Source organism: Microplitis mediator, chromosome 11 (genome assembly GCF_029852145.1).
Source record: "Microplitis mediator isolate UGA2020A chromosome 11, iyMicMedi2.1, whole genome shotgun sequence".
Lineage (NCBI taxonomy): Eukaryota > Metazoa > Arthropoda > Insecta > Hymenoptera > Braconidae > Microplitis > Microplitis mediator.
The window spans coordinates 12,106,367-12,132,901 of NC_079979.1; the positions used below are offsets into that span (position 1 = coordinate 12,106,367).

Genomic DNA, 26,535 nt, shown 5'->3' on the forward strand with positions numbered 1-26,535 from the left:
CGTAGCTTTGGCGCCATTGGCTCTGTTCGAAAACATTTTGATAACAATTCTTGTCTCGAAAGACGCTCTCAATAAAATTTCAAAATGTGGTTTAGTTATTGAGAAGGAAAATGTAACAATTAATTTGTTCCAGACTCAGGATGTAGGATTCCTTCACGGATTCATAAAAAAAACAATAATAATATCGAATAATGTAGTGAATTTGAGTGTTTGAACCTCTTTTCTTTACTTTAGGTTCAACAAGGTTAAATGGACAGAAAGGAAATGATATAATTAGAGGAAATTTTTAATACACTCAGCGAACCAACGAAAGGATCATTGACCACCTCGGGGGTCGATCTCTTAATTGCTATCTGTCATCATTGTGTTTTACGGGAGGTTTTAAGATAGCCATTTTCCTGGATAAGAGGAGAGGGTAAGGAAGTAGGGTGATTTTACTTGAAATAACATTTACTGATGTCAATTAAATTTTGATTAATTGAGAAATTCTAATAGGAAAACAACAAACAAAAACAAACAAAAAAATGCTTCAAATAAAATCTTTGCTACACTCGAATTTTAATTTATGGAAATGAATCAGTGAGTGAAGTTCCGATCCTGAATAAGTTTCCAAAGAAATAATAATCCTTCAACCGCAAACCAATCAATGAATTTTTCAGTTAAATAAAAGAGAGGAATTAACCCTTTTATAAAACTACAGAAAAAATCATTAATGATAGACAGAGAAGCGTTATTGGGAATTTTCAAGTAGAAATTCAGAACAAATTAATCAGAATTGAACCAATTAGACGAATTAAATATTTCTTTAAAAAACCTTCAATGATTTGATCATAGAATAGTAAAACAAATTTATTTGAGTACTAGAATATTAATAGTTCTGAGTTGAACAGATTTTAATTGTCAACGATCAATCTAACAAGCCTCAACTTCGTCCGTCGGATAACTCAACTAGGTTCTAAATGGAGTTAAACGACAAAACATCGAATTTTATTAGATCCACTCGAATTAATATAAAATAACGTTAGTTTTATTGTTTATGTTTATAACTAGTGTTTGATTGGAAGGTTCGTTCAAGAATATACATGCAATGTACATTTATTAGATTTATTGAAACAAACAAAAAAATATTTAGTGTACTTAGAGAAAAAAAAATTCAATTGTTCACAAATTGTTTACAAATTCTGAATTATTGTAAAAGGGAAAGAGAGCATACTTTCGTGAGCAAAAATCGTTACCTTTTTGTTGTGATTTTTAAAAGAAATCCTAAAAATTAAACTTCATAAACTTGTTTTAATATCACTGGATTTTATAAGTTTCCACTAGTAAATTTTAATTAAATTATTTTAATTGTCCATAAATTTCACTTCACAAACAAATAAAAATCACTGCACCCTTTTATTTTAACGCAGGGGATGAATTTAAATTTATTGAGGTTCTTGAATTGAAATTTGTAATGGTGAAAATCGAAATGTCCTTGAAATTGAATGAATGATAAAATTTGAAATATCCTCGAAATTGAATGAATGATAAAATTGAGATATCCTTGAAATTGAATGAATGACAAAAATTGAAATATCCTTAAAATTGAATGTATGTAATCCTTGATCGGACGCAAAGCGGGATCACACCCGAAAATGATACTTTATAAAAAAACTTCGAAAACGGGGTCACACCCGGCAGTAACGAAGCGTAAAAACGAACTGATTAATTAGCGGCTGCAGTGATTTTTTTCAACTTTGTAATATTAGATGGGCCCTATGGTAGGGGCTATGAGAAATGACGCAGAAACGCTCTCCCATAGTTATTGTTTATTCATCAAAAACTTTATCGATGATCCAGCTCTTCCGGCGTTATCGGAGATGAAGTACCGAGAATTATTATTTATTTAAATAATTGTTTGGAAGAAAAAAAAAAAAATTTTTTTGTTTTTTGAATCACCCTAATATATATATATATATATATATATATATATATATATATATATATATATATATATATATATATATATATATATATATATATATATATATATATATATATATATATATATATATATATATATTATAACACAAAAACTAGACGCTAATTTCTGCGGTATAACTTCGTTCTTTGCCTTTAGCCTCCAGTTTCAATACGAATAGGGCGCCAGGTAACTTTTATCACTGGAATCACCAAACCAGTAAATTACGATAATTTTTGATCTGTGGAATTATCACCGAAACCACGCATAAACAAAACTAAAACTAAAACTTAACGAAATGCTCAGAACTTATTAGCAAAACAAAACGGAGACTGGAAAACTAAAAACAGAGTTACGGTATGCCATGGTGTCGCTCAGTGTGTAGGTTTATGGAGAGAGGGAGTGGTCCGGGTTACATCATTCCCAAAGTCATGTAGATTCATTTTGAATTTGCAACTTTTATTTAACAACAATGATCTCAAACTCTATGTAACAATAAATAAAATACCGTAGCTCAGTACAAATAATATTTTTCTCTATAACAAACGTTGAATATAATAAAATTAATCTTAGCAGAAAGTAAATTGACATCTAAACAATACGTATCGATATTTTACAAATAAATCAATTAATTAACTAGAACTAAATGATAATCAAATAATACTAGAACAATAATTATGGATTCGATACTCTAGAACGTCCTCTTTAGCCAAAATCGTAAAACTAACGTACATGGGTCTCATTTCGATGTTAATTAGACAATAATTGATTCAACAATCAAACATGGCTCTTATAGTTCTTTTATAAAATAATATTAACAATAAAACGTAGTCGTGACTCTAAAAATGTAACACTATTCTCATAACTGTCTCATATATTAAATCTTTTCTTTAATAAAAAAAACAGGAGCATAATACCTCAAGACTTTCGACTCGAACTCGATTAATTATTTATAATAATTATTTCATACCTGATGTCTGGTGAATAAATATCAAGTAACGTCTTACACTATTTTTAAATAATACTTCTGTAGCAATAATCTTAATCTGTATCTTTCCACAATGCCTTGAACTGTAGCGCCATTACTGCACACGTCTACTCGCTTCAAGCGACTAGAGTCGAATGCTCACGTCCGTACTCCTCGAAGGTCTCCCTTCGACTTCTCTTTCTCAATTCTCAATTCTAAAACCCCAAACTCAATCCTATCGTTATCAATAACTGACCTCTATATTCTGAATTCTCAAATCCAACCCAATCTTTACTATAACGGCAACTGAAGGCTCAAGTCCTCACCACACGTACTCACTAAACCCATTCTGAGTATGGATATCCTTGGCAGTTGCTCTCCTGTAACAGACTTCAGTTGGGATCATAAAACTTATAAACTAAGTGACCTATGACTTCCTCAGCGGTACAAGTGGTCATGACTTGTCCTCTGAGGCCTGTCAGACTAATAATTTAAAAATGACCAAACGGCTTCCACAACAGCAACGATCACAAAATTACTGTTGAGGCCTGCCAAACCAAAACTCCAAAACTGATCCCATTCTGCATCCGTCAAATTCCTTATATACTGGAGCACTAGCATCTCAGCTAGACCTCTGCAATCAACCAAGAAGTCTCAGAGGGATAGAACTAGGTTCTATCATCAGATGATACCGGGTGACTAATTTAAGTCCCGCTTCACGGTAACACTGACTCGTCCACATACTCAAAATACTAAAAATCCAAAACTCAAACAATCATTTTCCCAAACTTTAATCTCAAATCATATCCCATAATAATTTTCCATAATTCTGATTCTAATTCTTATTTTCTTTATCCAAAAATCCATAACTGTAGTCAAACGTTACTCCATATTTAATTCTTAAACTATAACTTAATCAAAAATCTGTATAAAAATCGTAAATTATTGTAAGCTAAATTATAAGTCTTGAGTTACCATGCTCGTAAATACAATAAAATTCGTTGGTATTTGTGACGCTCACTTTGATTTGACCCCCATACGAAAAATAACGTCACAATATATACGCATATGTCATCTGTATATATGCGAATACAAATGTTTTATCTGAATATCAAGTTATTCTTTATAGATAGAAAATTCTTATAAACTATTTATGTTTGTATATTCTTATCTGTCTATGTGTATTCCAGTTATTTAAATATTATAATGCGTAATGTTCAATGAAAGTTATATCTGTATATATATTTATATACAAGTATCTCCCATATACACATATATATTAATCATACATATGCGTACGCGCTCAGATACATGTATCTACCTAACAAAATTAAATTACAAAATAAAATAATACATTTCCATAGGAGTATCATACGGGGATGGTCCGTATGATTTATTCATGCTGGGCATTTCCCAAAATAATAATGCATTTTATGTGTTTTTTAAATGCCGAAACGTTTGAAGGGTGACGAGGACGTAACAAGACTCGTGGTCAACTGACTAAAATAGCGTGGTGACGCCGGGTTGTGGTTTCGAGAACGGAAATCTAGGCAAGAGACAGCCCTGGTTAAAAAAGAGAATTAAAAAGGATTAAGCCATATAACGTGGCCATTTAAGAGAGGATTATCAGTATTAAAAAGGATTAAAAATATTGAAAAATTGATTCTTTTTAATCCTTTTAAATTTGCTTTTTTAACCAGGGAGAGACGTATGCTGAAGGCGTAAGTGCAACAAAGATGCGCGACGAAACTGACGCTATAATGAGCACGCGCGTTGGTGGTGCGACATAAGTTTAAGGTGAAGTTAATTAAATCACCGCTAGATGGTCACTCCATTGATATTTTTGTGGGGGTTTACACACACACAGTCAAACTCATGCATTCACACATTCACACCTAACTCACATACATATCACATGCTAAATGTCTATACTTACTACACTCATACTATACATATCATACAATAATACCAACTTGATGCTCCCGTACGGCAGATCAAGTTGGTAGTTTACACAACACACTATTGAGACATAAGCAAATACGCAAGCACGACGCTTAATTACTAAAAAGTACAATTTAATAAAGATAATAAGATTGTTATAATAATAATTGATAAATAAACAGAATTAATAATTATGTTGAATATATATATGTGTCGAACCTTATTTAAGTAGTGGTTATTATCCCCACATTTTGATTTTTGTACATTATTATGATAACAATTCGTGTAGGACTGCCGTTATCGACAGAACACATTACATTGGCGACGAGGGAAAATCGGCAGTTAGTGAAATATTTCGAGGTATTTCGAGCAAATTATGTATATATCAAGGTTGTGATTAGCTAATTGTCTAACTCCATTTCGGAAAATCCTCTATTCATGCGAAAAAAAAGTAATTTAAAAATTTTTTTTATCTAAAAATTAATCACATATGTAGTATATGCATAATATTTTTGACTCGGTTACTCAAACTATATTTTTTTTCACTATTGCTGCACAGAATCACCTACTAAAAAATATCAAGATAGACAATTTGCTGATTAGAACGTCGATATATAAATTTAAAATAGTGAACCAGGATCTAGATAATTTACTTCGTATAGAAAATGGAGGACGAGAGGAGTGCATTGGCACATCAGAAGTAGCATAAGAATGACAGGAAATAATGACGGAGCGGCAGAAATTAATTTAACGAAAAAACAATTTTGACGGGCTTGAAACAAGATTTTTAGCGGAGAAACGTAAATTATCAAAGAGTTACGTGTAGTTACTAGTTAAATGAAATTGAAGAAAGCATTGGTATCTATAAATGGTCAAAACGGTGAATCTAGAGATTTTAGTGATATGGTAAATGCAGCAAGCATGGTATTTGGAGGAATCGGCAGCTCAAACGAGTTCAGACCGGAACATGATGACTGAAATTAATGGATCAAGCGATATGATATTATGCTGTTGCTAATGGGATCGATGAGAATCGTCAAAAGTCCACCTTCTAATCAATCAGCGGAACCAACTCTTACGCATTATTACATGGCTTGTGCAGTCCGAAGACGCCATCAGTTCTATCGTATGCTGAATTGTCTAAAATACTCAAAGATTATTTCATGCCGGAATATAGTGCAGTATCGGAACGATACAATTTCGAGAAGTACCGACAGCAGAAAGGCGAGGATATTCAGCAATTTGTTGCATGACTTAAGAAAGAATCAGTACACTGCGGCTTCAAGGCGAATTTGTAAGAACATCTACGTGACCAATTTGTATTTAGGTCACACAGTAACGTATTAAGGAAAAAAATATTAAGTGTAGACGATAGTACATTTCTCAAGGTCAAGAAATTAGCTATGGCTTTCAAGGTTACAGCTAAATACATATTAAAAATGACATCAGGCATGATGCACAGTCCAGAGAATATCAACATCATCAAAGGTTGGCAGCAACCAAAATTCAGTGTTAATGATAATGTAACGGGGTGAAATTTATGTTTTTTAAATGCAAATTCAAATTCGACTCGCGCCAGAACGAGAGCGACCTCCTCCTACAACAACGGCCGATAAACAAACAATCCACTCATCGCTGGGGTCACTGCTGTCGAGCTTTGGGGCAGTTTTGTTTATGTAGACGTTGGCCAACCTGCGAGTAAGGGGTACAAGGCTCGGCGATTTTCGAGAGACGTCCTCTTGGTTTTGGCGTTCATCGGAGACGGACGCATTTCCCGCACTCATATACATATACATACTATAAAATTTCTACATTCAACATCCAGTTTAATTTATTCATACACACGCCATTGCCAAGAGCCTATCAGCCCACTGGTGAGTGGAAACTTATTCTGGTTGTCATAAATTATTGTGGATTTTTTGGAGGATTGGGTCTTGGAAGTCGACTTGGTACCTAGTGATTGAGGATTGGGTTCTGAGAGACTAGAGGATCAGCGCAATCGATTGGAGTCTTGGTTGGAGAGATCGGCGGTGGTCTTGGGACCGTTGTTGGAGGAAAGTGTTGAAGTGAGTGGAGTTTTCTTGAGTAAAATTGTTAAAATAGAGCCATTGTAAAATATTGTTAATAGAGTCATTGTAAAATTTGTTAATAGAGTCGTTGAGAAATATTATTAAAATAGAGTCACTGTTAATATTATAAAAGTAGAGTCACTATAAAATCTTTTCAAGGTCAAAATTGTCGAGTCAAATTCATCATCCATTTTAAATTTATTGTTCACCTGTCATTATAAAATTTTGTAAGACGACCCGTCTAAAATAAATGTCAGACTCATTTTCTTCTATAAATTACTTATTAACTATTTAAAGACATTCCCCTTTATAAGTATAAGCTACAGCGAATTTTCTCTCTCTTAAATTTTATTTCTCACTGCATGGTCCAGTCGGGGTTTACCCTCACCTGGAGATACTGAGCCTAGTTAGACAGGTTTACAAAACACCTGAAGTTTTGTACATGAGTGGGATACTTATTGCATTGAGACTACGATTTAATTAATGTAATAAGTACACCCATTACAATAATTATAGCCAAGATAACTACTTTTGCTGTTGAAAACTGAACCACATTGCTAAAAATTCTAGGTATAAATCTTTTTCTTGTAGTAATTGCAGAAAACGTGGTCATTTAAGTAGTATGTGTTACAGTAGAATCCACAACAATATTTATGATGATGAAAATAGCGGGAAATATCGCAGTAATTTTAAAAATAGCGATCAGTGTGCGTAAACTCATTCATTTTGGACTGAAATGGATGGGTTCACGTACACTTGCTCCAAATGACTCTACAATTATACCAATTTGCAAAATTTTAAAAACAAAACTGGCCACAATTACTTTAGAAATTTTAAAGAGAATACGGAAACCAATACAAGTAAAATTGATGACGATTTAGAGGGTGTCACGGCTGATACGTTCAACTCATATCCCTACAAGTCGTCAAAAATTTCTTTGGAAATTTTGAAACATCTACACGAGAAAATAATTTTTTCTCGAAAACTATAAAGACATAGGCGGTAACACAAAACCCGATGCGTTCCGAATAGACCTTCAGTTTTTATATATATTGTCACGAGATATTCCCGGTTGGGAATCTAACCAGCGAGAATTCTCAGTGCAATTAACTTTTGGCTTACCTGCAGTTCCCGTTGGACGCCAGGTAATTTTTGGGGAGAATTACCAAACTCACGACGCGGAAATTCACTAGTGTGGAGGGTTCAGGGAAAACGAGCTTCCTGAGCGGCGGGGAGGAGTTGGGTCTGGGTATCTTACCGGCTAGTACTGTCAAAGCAGTTGGTTTGAATAAATAAAAAAAAACGAGAAATTTTATGGTAAAAAAAAACAAACTCGTGAAACACTTTAATTAACCAAAAAAATTACGCCTTTCCCAACAGTATAATCAATACATAGCTTCGCGTATTCACCTTAAAAAAAAAAAATTACATTCCAAGTCATACCACGCGGCACTCTGATCATACAACACGCATTCAAGTAGAATCACTGCTCAGAGATTCGATTAAACTTACAATTACCTTTTTTTTCTAAACTGATTTGTCGTAGCGCGAAAAAAAAATTTACAAAAAAAAAATAAACTCTTCGTAACTTGTTACGAATTTATCATAACCATAAATTACCCAACGAGTGTCAAATTTTTTTCTTTTATATTTTGCGTGACGTTTAACAGAAATAATAAGTTTTACCAGCTACTAGTCACTACAAGTAAGTTCAGTGACGATAATTACTTGACATCCAATAAACTCAGCAGTAGTCCATGATTCAAGCACAAAACGAAATAATAATAATATAAACTAAGGATCGCGACTTATTTTAACAACAAAAAAAATTAAACTCCCTACGAATTAAAAATAACAGAAATAAATGATATAATCTTCGCGTCCCGTACTCGCAGCGACGGTGAACACACAAAAAAAAACAAATGTCTTCAATTCGCGAGCGCAATATAATACAACGTAAAAAAAAAGAGAGTTGCGGTAAACAAATAAAAATTACGCGCGAAAAATATTCACACGTGACGACCACGCGACGCACGAGGACTCTGGCTTAACAACTCACCAAAATGCTCAATTCAACACAAAAAAAAAAGAACACACAAATTCAAAATAATAATAGTAATCAATACTAAAAAAAATAAAACGACCCCACAAATACAGGGTATAAAAAAATGACCGATAAACGCAGTACAAACTTCCACTCACCCTATACTGCGATCGACGATGGGACGTTGGTTGTTGTCCAGCTCTCGGTGATCCTCGGCAGGGTGTGATAACTGCTCCCCAGGCTGCGGCAACTAATTAACCTCAAGGTCAACTGCGACACACGCGGTTCGACGATGATTTGTCAACGGTTCTTTGTTCTTTTTTTTTTTTAAACAATTTGCCTTCGCGGCACTTGAAAACTTCTTACAGATGCGATACGACAATATATAGCCTTCGCGGCACTCAGATTAGTTTATTGGAAACTAATTAATACAAAATAACAAGACTTTAATGAGAGATGCAATCAGCGGCAAGAGACAAATATTCACAACACGTGTTGTCAGCAACAAGCATCCAGCAAAGATGGCGGCAACCACTCAGACAACGTGGATCTCACACGCGACTCCCCACTCCATCGCCCAGTTCAGCTGCTGCCTCAGAGATGGCGCCAGCGGTACCATAAATTGTTATATACTGAACCGTCGAGTCCATGGCTCGGATTGATGGCGCGCGTGCTCTCGCGTTTGAAACTTGAACTGCTCGTGGCTTACAGGCTGACGGTCGTTGGTTTTGCTGCGAGTCTTCCCTTGCCTTATCCGCGGGTCTTCTTGAATTGATTGCGGCTCGTCTCACTCGATGATCGTGGTCCACTTCCAGTGGGTGAGTTGGAAGTTTGTCCGGCTACTTAATAACTAATTCTTACTGACTAACTTAACTTAACAATAATAAATCTCCACCTACCAGAGTCTTCGGGGATCGTTGCTGGAAGCCTGTTACTAGCCACGTTACTTTACCTGAGACTTCCCATCTTGCCCGCGTGCCTCGCAGGTTCTAATCATTATTATTATCAATTACAGAACAGGAATGAATTATTAACTAAATTTAATTTAACGCGTGGGATCCGCCGAGGACCAGACACTCTCAAGTGTCACAATATATAATAATTAACAGAGCAACAATCAGTAGTAAAAATCGCATAAGAGAATATCCGTCCACCTAGTACGTGAGAACCTGAGATCTCTTGCACTTGGACCTTTTTTTTTATGACATCAGACTACCTGACGCCAGAAATCGTACCGGACAAATATAACTATCTGAGCGTTGTCAACGCTTTACAATTAAGTCGTATTGTACTAATGAGATATACGTACCGCAGGTTTCTCATATTCTGTAGATTTATCAGTTTTCATTTAACGAACTTTTAGAATTTATGTATCCGTTCCCATTTAAGAATCTAAGCATAGGAGCGGTAATCTTTTCTTTGATTTTTCATCTTATAGACCAGCCAACTCATGTACACCTGCATGTGGTTCTTAGAAATTAGAGAAAGCTAATGGAAACCACCAAATTTATGGTTTCCTGCACGAACACTGCTCGGCGACAGAGTGGCACTAGAGTCATCGGCCTACTTCATAGCCAAATCTATTTCCTAGGAATCACACGTGTGTATGGACCTAGAACTTTCGGGCGAGTCCAAGTCTTTTCGTATGGGAAACATGTTTCCACCACTTTTCACATGTAAAGACCATATAAAAAGACCATGGACTTTAGCTCATCAGTTCTTTTGGGAATCAAACTCTGAACCATACTGAACTCTGGACACTTGACAGTGTTCGTGGCTAGAGGATTGATATCTCGATTGAGCAATCGGTCACGTGAGCCCAGGTCATTGGATCGGTCCTTGATCGTTGTAAGCACTCGTATAATCGGCATATTATTTTTCTACTAGCTTCAGAAGCATAATCAATCTGATATTAGTGTATAGCATCCGATCACGTAAGCTGAGTAAGTTTCATTTGTCATACATAATTTTCCCATATGAAAAAAATATATATCCGGATATACCCGGGAAAATCTCGAATATGTCGTATATATGCAACATATATATAAATATGTCTCATATATGCAGGTTTGCCCGGATATATCCGGATATATATTTTCTTCGTATGGGTTATTGTTCATCTTTTCATTTATTATTGGTTGTAAAATGAGCGAATGCATAAAAGGATCCGGTTTAGGTTTGATGGAATTTTAACAGCTAATAATTACACCAAAATTTATAATAAATAATTTAGATATTTATTTACACTTCATGCACTTAATATTGTGAGGAATTAATAATAGATAGCGAATGGAACTAGATTGACATGCGATAGCAAATGCGACAAAGTTAAGTTCACGTATATTAAATCGACACGTGGTCGGTAGTGGTTAGACACGCGGTAATTAATTATAATTTAATTAGACACGAGCAATCAGTCAATTTATTCTCAGTAAATAGCAGCCTTTATGTACTGTCTAATTATTGAGAATAATTCAGCGTAAGTTATCTGAATTATATCACAAGGCCATTCTATATAAATCAAAGCGGTTTAAGAGCACAAGGTTGTACGTTCTAATGCACGATGCAGATTAAGATGTTGAATTTGTTGCTGGGACAGCGTCTTCTTCCTTCGTAGCCACTCAGTGGTGACGTGGCAGCATGGCTGCAGTAACTAATTTTCCCATTGGCTTAAAAGCGCGCCAACAGGAAGTAGTTAGCAGCCAATTTTTCTGATTGGCTGCAAAGCACGCTGGTATCAGACGAGTTTTCTGATTGGCCGGCTGGTAGCGGGTTCTCGTGCCGTCTTGGCATGGTCATGAGCGAGAAATTGTAAGTGTCGGGCCAAAATAGCGAGTGACCCGACACTACTCTGACCTTGAAGTCAGTAGCGAGCTCGACAGCTCCCGGACGTAGCAGAAATGCACGAAGCTTTTTAAATTAATTAAGCTCGTGACTGAACATTTGTAGAGCGACTTCGTCTTTAATAAATTCCACAGATTTTATGTTTCAAGGTAACACATTTAATAAATTAATTTACACCACACCCTTCCTGATGAGTTAATATAAAAATTCTCTCTCTTCAATTTAGTACTGAGTGGTCCAGTACGGGGTTATCCTCGTCCTGAGATTCCACTGAGCGTAGCCTAGCAAAGGTAAGTGAAACACCTAAAGTCTTTACGTATGTGTGAGCTCTTCTTTTCCTAAGACCACAATTTATTAATAAAATATGGCTACCTATTACAAACATTCCCAACAGTTATAGTCGCTTATGACCCTAGTAGTTAAAAAGCAACTTTAAATGAAAAAAAATTGCTTGGCACTATTTAAGTAACTAAAATACTTAAATCAAGCATTCTTTCTTGAAAATATACATTGTTTCTCTCAGTGTAGCCATAATTCATAATTAAGGAACAGAAAACAAAACTATATGTAGCATCAATTAATTTTACGGATGTATTAACAATAATTCAAACCAATTATATAAGCCGTAATGGAATCGGTACAACTATCAGTAATGGACGTCGATTATATCTTTTCAATAATTTTCGTCTTTCAATTATTATTTCACCAATGATAAGAAGAGTTGCTGTAATTAATCCGAATGCTAAAATAATAAATGCATATGCAATTTCTGGAAAATCAATGGCTTTAAAATGTAATTTTATTCGATCAGTTATCATTTTATGATAAATATTCTCATTACGATGGTGTTCTTTGTACCATTTTATTGTCAAACCCGCTTGATCAATCCACATTGATAAAATAGTAACTCGATTTTTTAACGGCCAATCACGACGTATTTCAAAAAAATAATTTTGCTGTCCAACTGGATATTTTGATAACCGTAAATCATTTTTAACGGCGTAGCGTAATATATTTTCATAGGAACCAAAACACGATGTTTCCCGTAAATTCTTATTTTTGTTGTAATACGTACAATTTCGACTACCTGGCACTTTTTTTGAAGCTGGTATAAATCGATGAAAAGGATTACTATGATATTCACCGTAGATTTTTTTTATGTCATTATTATTTATAAGATCATCCAGTGAATCAATCTTTCTTGCATGATATTGATTTGTTAACAATTTTGTTAAATGATTCTGATAAATAATACGTAGTAACAAAAAATATAAAAAAATTAATAAAAATATCACATGGATACGTAAATTTTTGATATGTATTAAACGGAAAAGTATTGACTTTCGATTAACTACCGTTTTTAAGTGGTCATAATTAAATTGTTTAATATTTATTAAAAACAAAACTAATGCTCCAGTAATAATTAGAGTTGCAATAATAATAATAATGTCAATGGAGCCATTAAAGTCACTTAATAAGGTTAATGGTGACAAATTTTCTAAATTATAAGTAGCAATATAATATTGTAAATATGTAATCGGATATGTAATTATATAATGTGATTCTCTAGATGACAAAACAGGGTACATATTAATGTCTATCGATTTCTTAACCAATAACCTGTTCATTTGATGAGCATATCTTAATTTCGGTTTATTGTAGACGACGAGTGATGTGTTTAAGACTTTTCTTAATATATATTTGAAATCAGAAGTAAATATAAAGTTTGAAGGTCTTAAAAAAATTTCATGATCATATATGACAATTGGTTTGCCATCAAGAAATTTAGTGCGATCGAAAAAAAAATCATCGCAAATCGTTCCTGAAATAAAAATAATAAAAAAATTAGGCTTATACATAAGAGTTCAAAATTCAAATCAGATTGAATGATTTTTGTGTAATCCTATTCCAGTGAACACATGACCTCAATTTGACATCATACGTAGATCATACACTGAAAAAAAAGTTTAAGTCCTATTGGTATACACTTTTTTAATGAATTGGTATTTTGAATATGATATAAAAAAGTTTAAGTATTATCACAATGCTCTGTTTAAGTGAGTGACTTATATTTTCCGTACGATACTATAGCAAGTCCAGAGAGTATAGTAAAAAAAGTTCCCGCGTAAGACTCAGCGCGTATTTCGCATCTTTTTTCCCCGTGTTTATATTATACCTCTAACCTATACATCGTTCTTAAGGGGGGGGGGGGGTTTAAAGGCGAAAAAAAGCATATTTTTGTGATTTTTTCCCGGCGAGATAAGTAATATAATTTCATTGAACTTAATCACATATTATTGTACAACTTTTAAAGAATATCAGAAAACATTTTCAACGAAAAATATTGATTAATAAGCTGGTGACATTGAATCTCCGGAGGCGCTTCGAAAAAAAGTCGTTTTGCGGTGAACATCATAACTCGTTACCGGATCATCGGAAAAAAAAAATTTATATGCATTTTAAAGTTGATGTATTTCTCGAGGTAACCACGAAGAGTTTTTTTTTTTTTTCGATTTTTTGCAGCACTTGGAAGTGAAAAACGCGATTTTAGCTCAAAAAATCGCGGTTAATTTGTTATTAAAAAATAGGAAAAAATGAAAAACAAAAAAAACTCTTCGTAGTTACCTGTTGATTTATGTGAAGAAGTAATGTTCAAATTTTCAAAGGGATCGGTTCAGTACATTTTTAGTTATGATGTTCACGGACTTTAAAAATAACGTTTTCGGAAAAATCCATTTAAAGTTTTTTATTCGTGAAAATTTGAAATAAACTATCAATCAGAGAATATGAATTTTTATACTTATATTGAGTCATCAGTTTACATCCTTTGAAATACACACAGCCGGAGAAAGGGATGCGGAAGAACAAAGAAAATTGCAGCTGATTTCTACTAGGGGTATGTAGGGGCAGGTCGGGCAGGTATAAGAATCAGATATACCGGCCGGTCATTTGAAACGCTGTAACTCCGTCAGTTTTACTCGGATTGATTTAAAATTTGTACTCAATATTCTGGACATATTGTTCATTCAGAAAAAAAATTTAAAAAAAAATTTTTTTTTAAATAATTTAAAAACCCTACCCCCCCCTTAAGAGCATTAAAAAGATTATTTACATAATTGGAATTAAAAATAATCATTATGGATTCCTGGGTGAATAATAAATTAACCGAGTGGAATTTATCATCCTATCATCAACTACTATCAATAAATGGGTTTATTTTCATTTCTTTAATCTATAGCAATATTTAGTTCCATAACCTTTCATTTCTATTTCGGTCAATTTATGAGTGTGAGGATTTCAGTGCAGTGCTGATATGAGTTTTGCGGTGGTGCTAAAACTCGGTTAAAGCGTATGACAAACGAGTTTAAGTGTAGTGCTCAAAAATATTGCGTTGAGACTTATATTTGGTATAAGTATATTCGCAATACCAAGTATTACGATATCACTTATATTTATAAGCGTGGGACTTATACTTTTTTTCAGTGTAGGAATGACACAGCATCTTATGTAAATTTGATGTCTATCTGACGTTCTACATGACTTTAGTATGATGTCAAAACTTGTGACATCATATTGATGTAAGCATGACTCTTGTATGACTTCAAAGTTATGACTTATGTATTATGTACGCTTGGCATAAAATCTTCATCACATTTCCGGGAAAAAGAATTATATATAATTATATAATAGTATATTGCATAGTTAGGATAGTTAGTTGCTAAGATAGTCTTTATGTGGTGAGGGCAATATTTTCAGCTCGAGTCGTAGGGTTACATACACGGGCCGAAGGCCATTCAAATATAGTGGAAACCTAAACATGCAAACATGCAAATAACCTTCTCAATAAGACACTTTACAGATAAATTGAGAAAAATATGGATAGCCCAAACTGGGAATCGAACCCCGACCAATTCGGTATTGCGCCGAGTGCTCTACCAGTTGAGCTATCCGGCACTATACTATATTCCGTTCAATTTGACCTATAACTTATTGAGCCACATCGTCCATCGTACGGTAATATATAATTTAAATATAGTGGAAACCTAAACATGCAAATATGGAGTTGAAATTTTAGGAGAATTTTTTTTTTTTATTAAAGTAAGTTTTAAGATGCACGGAAAGGATTTTTGTATGAATATTGCCATGTTATTTATTCTAAAAATTACTCTAAATCGAGTAATCGAGTAAGCTATGCGGCAACTGGCATTATTCTACAACACCTGTTATAGAACACCACGTGCTATCAGTATTATAACATTTAATTACATCGTGCAAATTACTCTGCTTCATTGATTATATCATTTTGATTATTACTCGCTGATTCATCAGGTATTGTTTATTATATATATTTTTTAATTATATTCTCAACTTCATACATAAAATCTGTGATCATTTTTGTGTTGACCGCGTGTCAAACTAACCTGCCGGCTATATCTATATATATATACTCGCCATCACGTGACTTTGCAGCCACAAATAATTTATTTCAAATTTACAATTACTTTCATTACTCATTGCTTAATTATTTTTGTGCTCGATGCCAACTGGTGTGACTGATGTCATCATTCAGTCATCCAGTCATACTTAATCTCTAAAATCAATATCAAATTTTATTTGTGATTGCAAATTAATTTTTATACTTCAGACTCGGCTCTCTACGCATCTAAGTATTTTTTACTCGGTTCTTACTCGTACTCTATGTCGCGTATTAAGATTATTTGTGACTTAAATTTATACTCGAAATATCTGTGATATTTGTGAATTATTAATTGTTAATAATTTATTCATTGCTGCGCTCTATATAATATATTAATTCACGTGTATGGTGCCGTGTAAAATTATTGAAAAATCGTAACCCTCGCAGATTTGAATCACGGTGGGAACACCGTGAAAGTGTAAACATCGTGGATCCACTGTGGTTACACGGTGGGTTTGTTCCATTTCACCACCGGGTATACACAGTGTATCCACTGTGATTACGCGGTGTATCCACCGTGATTACGCGGTGGCTTGACCACTGTGTATACACGGTGTTCCCACTGTGATTACGCGGTGTATCCACCGTGATTCCACGGTGGCTTTGTGTTATTTCACCACCGTGTTTCCACGGTGTATCCACTGCGTAATCACAGTGGAAACACCGTGTATACACGGTGGTCAAGCCACCGTGTAATCACGGTGGATACACCGCGTAATCACAGTGGTAAAATGGAACAAACCCACCGTGTTTCCACCGTGATTCAAATCTGCGAGGGAATCCATAAACTCGATAAACTCAATTTTCACATCACTGCGCTCTATATATCTATGTATATAATATAATATTCATGTGTACGGTGCCATGTAATTTATATTGAACTCAATGAAAACTAAACATAATACAATTACATTCAATAAGTGCTCTGATATACACTCGTAATCGACTCTTGTACTCTACGCTATTATCTGTGATTAATTTTATTAAATATGGACAATACACCAAATTAGTGACTTATTATTTCCTTCACCATCCCGATCCAGCAAATAAATATTTAATGTACACTAATGGAAAAAATTAAAGGATCAAAAAAATATTCCAAATTTTTGGGCGATTTTCAACAGGCCCTATCTTTGAGAGAAATGGTCGTACAAGAAATAAAAAAAAAAGAAAATTGTAGATCCAAGTGTCTACTTTTTTGATGAGAATTTAAAAATTTCTTAGCGTCAGCAGTTTTTGAGTAATCTTAGAAAAACCAGCGACAAAAAAATTTTCAAATTTAAACTATTTTTTTTTTTTGGTCTCCGGGCGTGGAAAAAATTATTTTTGCTTAACCACTATGAGGCTCGGATACCTTCATTATTCAGTTTTAATTTCTTTTTTTATGGACCTTGATACATCCACTTCTCGCCGAGATATCGGTCTTCAAATGGAAAAGGATCCTTTTGTCTTTGATTATCGATATCTCAGAAACCAATGATCGCACAGAAAGTTAATGGTGGGTTTTAAAAACTTGAATAAATACCCTTCAACGATTAGCCATTGCTTTTTCAAAAAAAAAATTTTTTCCTATCGTCACATGAATTTAAAAATGCCACAAAAAAAAGGGCTTCTTGTGGTTTTTTGGAAAATTAAGCGCTGAAACGAAAATATTGTGAAAATCGATAATGTTGACTGTGCATTTTACACTTCAATATGTCTGCAAAAACCCTGCAGAGAGCCAGATTAATCCAACCAGCCGTTTTTTTGTTTCACGCGATCAAATTTTTGAAAAAATTAACAGATCACGTTTTTTGCTCTGAAAAGCTCATAATCTTTAACAAGATGAAAACAAACATTTTTTCTGAGCTTTGTCCACAATTTTATTGCAGACAGTGCTTAAATTCCCAAAAAAGAAGAAAGTTTTTTTTCGAAACAAAAATTTCAAAAAAAAAAATTTTGACTGACTGAGAGATCAGTAAAATCACGGAATGCAGCGACGTAAACGTGTTAAAAATCATTGGGTATTGGTTTTGTAAATTTCCTGAAGTTTTTCCAAATAAAGATTTTTTTGAAAAAATTTTTTTTTTGAAATTTTTGGTTCGAAAAAAAACTTTCTTCTTTTTTGGAAATTTAAGTGTGTGATTGAAAAATCGGACGAGTGGGAAACGGAGAGTGAAGGCGTCAGTGACGAAGAAGTCTCAGAAGAAGAGGGGGACAACAAGAAAGAGGAAGCAACAACAACGAAAAAAAGCGAGGAAGGCCAAGGGGTAGCAAAAATAAATTGCAGGATAAAAGCAAAAAAAATAAGATAACAAAAGATAGCTTAAAAAATCTAAACTTGGAAAATTTCCTCATGAAGACGAGAAGCCAGAGTACCCCAAAACGACAGATCGGAGTTAATGGATGTCCAGAGGAGAAAGCAAAGGGAGCAGACATTGCAAGCGGGCTAGAGAGTGATGGAAAAATACAGATGATACCATCTGACGAATCAAGCTCCGAGGAGGAAGGAGTGGACCTGGATAGCACTATTAAGCAGGTGGGTCAAAAAGGGGAGGATGGGGACGAAAAAGTGACAGAAATGACAGATAGAAAATGTGACTGCAAATGTTGTCAAGTGAGTCTAAGAAGAATACGGGAACTGGAGATAAAAACGAAAGAACAAGTGGACCAACTAAGAGCTGAACTGACAGAAGCTTTACAGGAGATGAAAACAAAACTGGTCAAAGTGGTGGACAGAGAAAGAGTGAGCGTACCCGGTGGAAAAGGGAAAGGAACATCGACAGGAGAAAAGGCAGTTGAGATGTTTAAAAGAAATTGGAAAGAAAGTAGCAAAGGGACAAGAGATCAGGCTATTACACAGCAAAAAAAAAGACGGAAATGACAATACCAAACGAAGCACAGGTTACAAATGGGAGTAACGAGACTGACAGAGTAAAACGAAACAACAGAAAAATAAGTGACAACGAGATTGAAGGTTCCTTAAGAAAAGCGAGAGAGAGAATAAGCAGTCGAGACGGAGATAAAGGGGATGCCTGGAAAAAAAAAGAAGATGAAAAAATCAGAAACGAAAAACCAAAGAAAATCAGTCCACAAGAATCCAGCAAAAAGAAGCGCGAAAGATGGAGGATCAAGGACAACATTTATGTTGACTATGAAGAAGACCACTACAAGAACAAAGAAGAAGTAGTTGGTGAGATAGAAAAGAGGCTGGGGATGAAAGTCGGAAAAGTAATAGACCTAAGGGGTAAGCGACTGATTATAGCCTGCAAGAGTCTGAAGGAATAGACGGAGCTGGTAACCCGTAAGAAGCTCTTGAAGGGATCAGGAATCTGGCTAAGAGATGAGAAGACAAAAAGAGAGCTGGAAGTAGAAAGGTGGATTAGAAAAATAGTAAAATGGGAACAATGTAATGGGAAGGAAGCAGAAGCAGAAGGACTGAGGATGAGATTTAATGGAACGTGGTGGGTGTGGGATGACCTGATTGGGGACATGAAAAGCTGAGAGTGGGAAGAAGTGGAGGAGGAAAGAGAAGAGAAGTAGGAAGGTCGAGAAGATGCACTTGAACAGGTGGAAAAAGACAACAAAGAAGTAAGAAAAATTTTATTCTGGAATGTTGCTGGAATGAATGAGCTGGAAAATGCGAAGGAGTTAATGGAGAAAAATGACATCGTAATATTAGTAGAAACATGGGTGACAAAAGAGAAGATACAAATGGCAAAACGGAGCTTAAGTGAAAAATTCAGCTGGTGGACAAAAGAGGCAATAAAGGAAAAACAAAGAGGCAGAGCGAAGGGAGGACAGTTGGTGGGAATAAAAAAAGAAATAAAAGAATATTGGAGTGTAAAAGAATGGGAGTACGGGTTAATCTTGGGGAACGAGGTAGCAAGTGAGGAATGTGTGATAACGGTATACAATAATGTCGGAATAAAAATATTAGAGACGGCACTAAGGAGGACACTGGAAGAAAAGACTAATAGATACGAAAAGGTAACGATAATAGGGGATTTAAATGCGAGAATTGGGGAAGAAAACAATACAGAAGAGATGGAGGGATACAAAAGAAGAAACAGAACATCAAAAGACAAGACGTTAAACGGAGAGGGCAGCAAGTTGCTGAAGATGTGTGAGGAACTCGGGCTGTGTGTGTGGAACGGAAGAGCGAAAGGAAATGAAGAGGGTGAAGTAACGTTCGTGAGAGGGGATGAAGAATGCCAAGGATCGGTGCTAGACTTAGTGATAACCGTGGACAGAGGCGACGATGATGAAATAGAGCTAATGATAATAGAAAGAATTGAATCGGATCACCTCCCGCTTATTGTGAGATATGGCACTGAAACAGGAAGAAAAAAAAATGCAGAGGAGCAGACCAGCCAAGAGGACGCAGATACAATAGACTTAAGAGACACGAAGCTAGTTTGGATGAAGGAGAAGAAAGCAGAATACTGGGAAGCGACACAGGAAACACTTATGGAGATGTTGAGAACGAGAGACGAGATTGGGTGGACCGATATAAAGGAGATAATAAACAGAGCTGCAGAAAAAACCAGGATGTTGGTAAAAGTTAAGAAAGACGGAGTTGGAGCGCAGCAAAAGAGATGGTTCAACGACGAATGCAGAAAAAAGAGGAAAGAAGTCTGGAAGAGATTAAGAGAATTCATAAGGAATCGGGAGTGCATAGAGACAAAGAAAAAACTAATGGAGAGCAGAATAAGCTACAGAAGAACAATAAAAGAAAGCAAAGAAAAGTGGACACAAGAGAGGTGTGAGGAGATAAGTAAAGCAAAAGATATGTCTAAATGGTGGGAGGCAATAAACAGGTTCAGAGGAAGAAAAGGAGGTTAAGTGAAAAATGAAATACCCGCAAAACAGTGGGTGGAACACTTCGAGAGACTGCTGAACAGAGACGACGGAGAAATAGATGACAACGAAGACGGAACAGAGCCGTGGTGCGGAGAGGACGAAGAACTGGAGTCAATAGACCCAAGACTGGACGAGGTATACACGGTAAGGGAAGTAAAGACGGCACTAAGAAAGCTAGGGAACAACAAGGATGCAGGGGAGGATGGGATAGCAGCAGAATTCCTGAAAAATGTCTCACAGGACGTTAGTATATGGGTAAGGGAAATAATAAATAAAATGTGGGTAGATGGCGAAATACAGGACGGATAGGAAACGGCGATGGTAATACCGCTCCACAAAGCTGGAGATGAAGAGAAGACGGAAAATTACCGAGATATCTCGCTCCTGGATTCGGGTTACAAACTTCTGACAACCCCAATGACAGAGAGATTAAGTAGGTGGATAGAGCGAGACAAAATATTAAAAGAAAGTCAGGCGGGGTTCAGAAGAGGGAGAGGGACGAGAGAGCACATTTTTGTATTAAACGGGTTGATAAATAATAAAATAAAGAGGAAAGGCGGGAAACTATATATAGGCCTGATCGAATTCAGGGCTGCCTTTGATACAGTGAGAAGGGGAAAGCTAAAAAATAAGGCATGGAAGAAAGGAATAAGGGGAAGAATGCATCGAATGTTCAGAAGGATATATAAGAGGACATACTGCACAGTGAAAATAGGAAAAAACAAGATCACAAGGAAGTTTGAAGCGAAGACTGGAGTAAGACAGGGGTGTGCAATGAGTGGAGTGGCGTATGGGATAGACATAGATGAACTAGAGGACAGAATGGAAAAACTAAAAATCGGAGGAACAACGATAGGCCAGCAAAGGATCTATGTTTTGAAATACGCGGATGATGTTGCGATGGTTGCAGACACCGGTGAAGAGTTGAGGAGAATGCTGAGAGAATTAGAAAAGTACGTGAAGGAGAACAAGATGGAAGTGAACGTGGGAAAGACAAAGATATTAGTATGCAGAAACGGTGGAAGAAAGAAAAAGGAAAGAAAGTTCAGATATGAAGGAAGGGAAGTGGAAGAAACAAACGAATTTAAATACCTGGGATATTGGTTTACCACGAGGAATAGCGCAGCTAAACAAAGGAGGGAAGTAGCGAGTAAAGCGCAAAAGGCAGCAAACGCAGCTTGGGGAGTGTTAAAGAGAACAAGACTAAACAACTTAAGAGACAGGCTGTACTTGATGAACACGGTGGCTAAATCAGTGGCGATGTATGGAGTAGAAGTATGAGGTTGGGGGAAGGTGGAAGAGATAGAGAGAGTGTACAATAGGATGTGTAAGATGACACTTGGAGGAAGCAGAAACACGCCCAGGTATATATGGAGACGTGAAATGGGGGTAGAGAATATGAGAGTCATTGCAAAGGAAAGAGTGGCAAGATATCTGAAAGTATGTATGAGGATGGACGAGGACAGATGGCCAAGGAAAACTATGAGAGAAGAAATGAGGGGCATACTGAACAGAAACCCAACGAAGTGGGGCAAAGAGGTGCAGAAGGCTATGAAAGAAATGGAGTGTGAAGCAGTAATAGAGATGATATGCAAGAATATGGAGACAGAGGCAGTAGAAAAAGAGATAAACGATGGTATCGCAAGATTAAGAGAAAAGTCGAGGAAGAAAGACGAAGAGGCGAGGGAAAAATCAACATATAATTCACTATATAAGAAAATAGAGTTGGAAGAAGACAATAAGCAATACTGGAGGAGAGATGGAATAAGGGCGGAAGTAAAGGAGATGTGGGCGAGAATCAGGTGTGGGAACATAGGGAGGGCGCATAAAAAAAGGTTTGCAGAGTGAAAGTGTAGACTATGTGAGGAAGAAGACGAAACGCTGCCGCACTTATTGAAGTGCAGAGGACTAGTCAAAGTAGTAAACAACGAAGAAAGAGCATATTTGAAAGGATGGCAGGAAATCGAGGACGAAGAAAGATTGGAAAGCAGATTGATAGAAGTGCTAAAAGGGGAAATAGACCAAAAAATGTGTGCGATCTCCAAAAAACTTGAAGAGACCCTAAGAAAGGAGGCAGGGTCACGGAATCTGTTGCAAGAGGGCAGCCAAAACACCGACGTACACAAGGATGATGATCAAGGATGAATGGAGTGAATTGATACCAAAGGATTAGTTGGACAAAGTTAATTTATTGACTGTTATTTAATATATAGTGAGAAATGGAAGGAGAAAGAGTCAAAAATAAATAAATATATAATATATAAATAAATAAATATATAATATATAAATAAATAAATATATAATATATAAATAAATAAATATATAATATATAAATACTTATAACTATTGTAGAAATTTTGTAAAAAACTAAAGGTTGTGCGAATAAAACTCAATTTATTATTATTATAATTAAAATTAATCGAAATAAATAAATTTTAATTTATAAAAAGACCGACAAATAAATGAATGATCGATTAAACAGACGCGAAGAGTCTGAGATGGAATTTAATTAATTAATAATTAAAATTATTAAATAAAATTAGTTAATAATTTACCGTAATAAAATTAATAACAATAAAAGAGAAATAAGAGTCTGAACCGAAAAGGAAAGAATCAAGGGAAATCCAAAGTAGTCAGTAACACATACTTTGGAGGATCGGGTAAACGCGGTATTGAGATTTCTGATGTAAATTTATTGTTGATACAGATAAGTACTAAATGAAAATGGATAAAAGATACCCTCGCAGATTTGAATCACGGTGGAAACACGGTAGGTTTGTTCCATTTTACCACTGTGATTACGCGGTGTATCCACCGTGATTCCACGGTGGCTTGACCACTGTGTATACACGGTGTTTCCACTGTGATTACGCGGTGGATACACCGCCGAACCACGGTGGTGAAATAGCACAAAGCCACCGTGGAATCACGATGAATACACCGCGTAATCACAGTGGAAACACCGTGTATACACAGTGGTCAAGCCACCGTGGAATCACGGTGGATACACCGCGTAATCATTGTGGATACACTGTGTATACCCGGTGGTGAAATGGAACAAACCCACCGTGTAACCCCGGTGGATCCACGGTGTTTACACTTCTACGGTGTTTCCACCGTGATTCGAATGTGCGAGGGATAAAAGTGATTAAGTCAATCAAAAATAAATTAATTAATAAATTTTCTTATTCTAAAATTAATTAATTTATTGTAAAAGTGTGGCGGGAAAGTGATGGCCGGACGCCATTTTGATATTATTTAAAATCAGTGTGTGGAAATAAGTCCAGGGGACTAGTGTGAGTGTGCACGTGTATAGATCCAGGGGATCGATTTTAAATAATTATTATTGTTAATTAAGGTTCGTCAGGTTCGACGATTTTATATTGTTTTAAACAAATGCCAAAGGTAGTTGGCCAGTAGTAGTAATAAAGTCGTGTGCGTGTGTGTGATACCAAAGGTAGTTGGCTTAATTAAGGTTTAGGAATTCGTCAAAGGTAGTTGATGAGAATAAGGATTTAAAACGTCAAAGGTAGTTGACGGTAGTTATAAGGTATAAGGTCATAAGGTTTATAAGGTATAAGGTTTATAAGGTCGTCAAAGGTAATGGACAAATTGTTATAAGGTTTATAAAGGTTAAAAAGGTTATAAGGAAAAAGGTTTATTAAATAAATAAAAGGTTAAATAAAAAGTGTATTAAAATTATTATAAATTATCCGTCCTCTCCTCTCTCTTACAATTAATTAATTTACAACGACCTTGATGATCTAAGATCCAGCTCTGGGAGGCCGTTATCACGTTTAGTGGCGCCCTTGATAAAGGACGACCAGAGTAGCAGCATTAGCCCTGTTATACAGTAGTAGAGTAAAACATAGTATAGCAACGTTAATATTTAAACAAAAAATATTAAATTTAAAACAAAAAAAATACTTATTTTTTGCAACGGCCCAGGATTACTCGAAAGTACAGAGTAATTTCATCAAAAAATTCTTTCCGTGTGTATTTAATTAAAATAAAAAATAAATTTTTTTCTGACAGTCTGATACATACATATACATATACATATATTAGGGTGTGCCAAATAAAATCAATAATTTTTTTTTTGACTCTCCCACAAAAAATTTGTTTGTCAGCCCTAAAAAAAAATTCAGTTAAAATTTCAGCCCTTAATTTCAATTTTAAGAGGTCTATTAAGACCTTTTTTGTATGATGAACAGATCAATAGTCATGAGCTCTCGAACCCTCGCAGATTTGAATCACGGTGGGAACACCGTGAAAGTGTAAACATCGTGGATCCACTGTGGTTACACGGTGGGTTTGTTCCATTTCACCACCGGGTATACACAGTGTATCCACTGTGATTACGCGGTGTATCCACCGTGATTACGCGGTGGCTTGACCACTGTGTATACACGGTGTTCCCACTGTGATTACGCGGTGTATCCACCGTGATTCCACGGTGGCTTTCTGCTATTTCACCACCGTGTTTCCACGGTGTATCCACTGCGTAATCACAGTGGTAAAATGGAACAAACCCACCGTGTTTCCACCGTGATTCAAATCTGCGAGGGAAGTCCTATTATTTAAATTATTTACTTATAACAATTAAAATATTGACTATAAAAAAAAAAGTTGAACGGTAATTTTGTAGTACATTTGATTTTCTACAAAATTGTCTTTATGACTTCTTCTGTATGATGAACAGTTCAATACTTTTATATCACGTTAAAAATTTGTTTACACACAGAAGAAATTAAAGAAAAAAAAAAAAAATTTGAATAAAAAAAAAAATTTCTATTACAAAAGTTTGGAGTATAAAAAAAAAATAAAACGATTTGGATATTTCGAATCATGACCACCGTATATATCTTTATTATTATTGTGAATCCCCCACTAGCGGCGCTCGACCAGCGATTAGAGTGACAGACATATATTGCTATCTCTGTCTTACTCATTAAATGGATAGGGCCAGCGACATAAAATTTAAAATTTTCAATCGATTGTTTTTTGTAGAAAAAAATTTTTTTTTAGATTATTTTTTTATTTAGGGAGTATATTTTAACTAATAGAATAATTGTATTTGCATCAAAAAAATTTTTTTGGTAATTTTGATTTTTTAAATCCAAAAAACCAAAAAATGGTTTTTTTAATGTAAAAAATCGAAAAAATTATTTTTTCGATTTGAAACTTTTCGTTTATCGGCTTGAATTGTAAGAACTACGAATTAGAAAAAAATTTTTATTAATTTATGCATTTTTCAAAAAGTTCCAGGTAATTGTTTACTCCCGCGCGCGCGGCGAAAAATTAATTTGCATTAAAAAAATCATATCTCGTAAACTATTAGTCGTATAGACTTCGGATTGGTTTCATTTTTTTCTTTGATCATTTCTCTAC

At 35.2% G+C, this 26,535-nt stretch overlaps 1 protein-coding gene across 22 annotated transcripts in view; it reads right to left on the minus strand.

Annotated features, from left to right (window-relative positions):
* The window catches only part of LOC130677118 (uncharacterized), a 169,328-nt gene that overhangs the window by 16,173 nt on the left and 126,620 nt on the right, over positions 1-26,535 (minus strand). The window contains exon 1 of one of the 22 annotated variants that reach the window (XM_057483743.1): positions 9,140-9,481. The exons of the other annotated variants lie outside the window; for them this stretch is intronic. The gene's annotated coding sequence lies outside the window, so the exon portion shown is untranslated. Of the gene's footprint in view, positions 1-9,139; positions 9,482-26,535 lie in introns of those variants that run through there. 22 annotated transcript variants of the gene reach the window in all.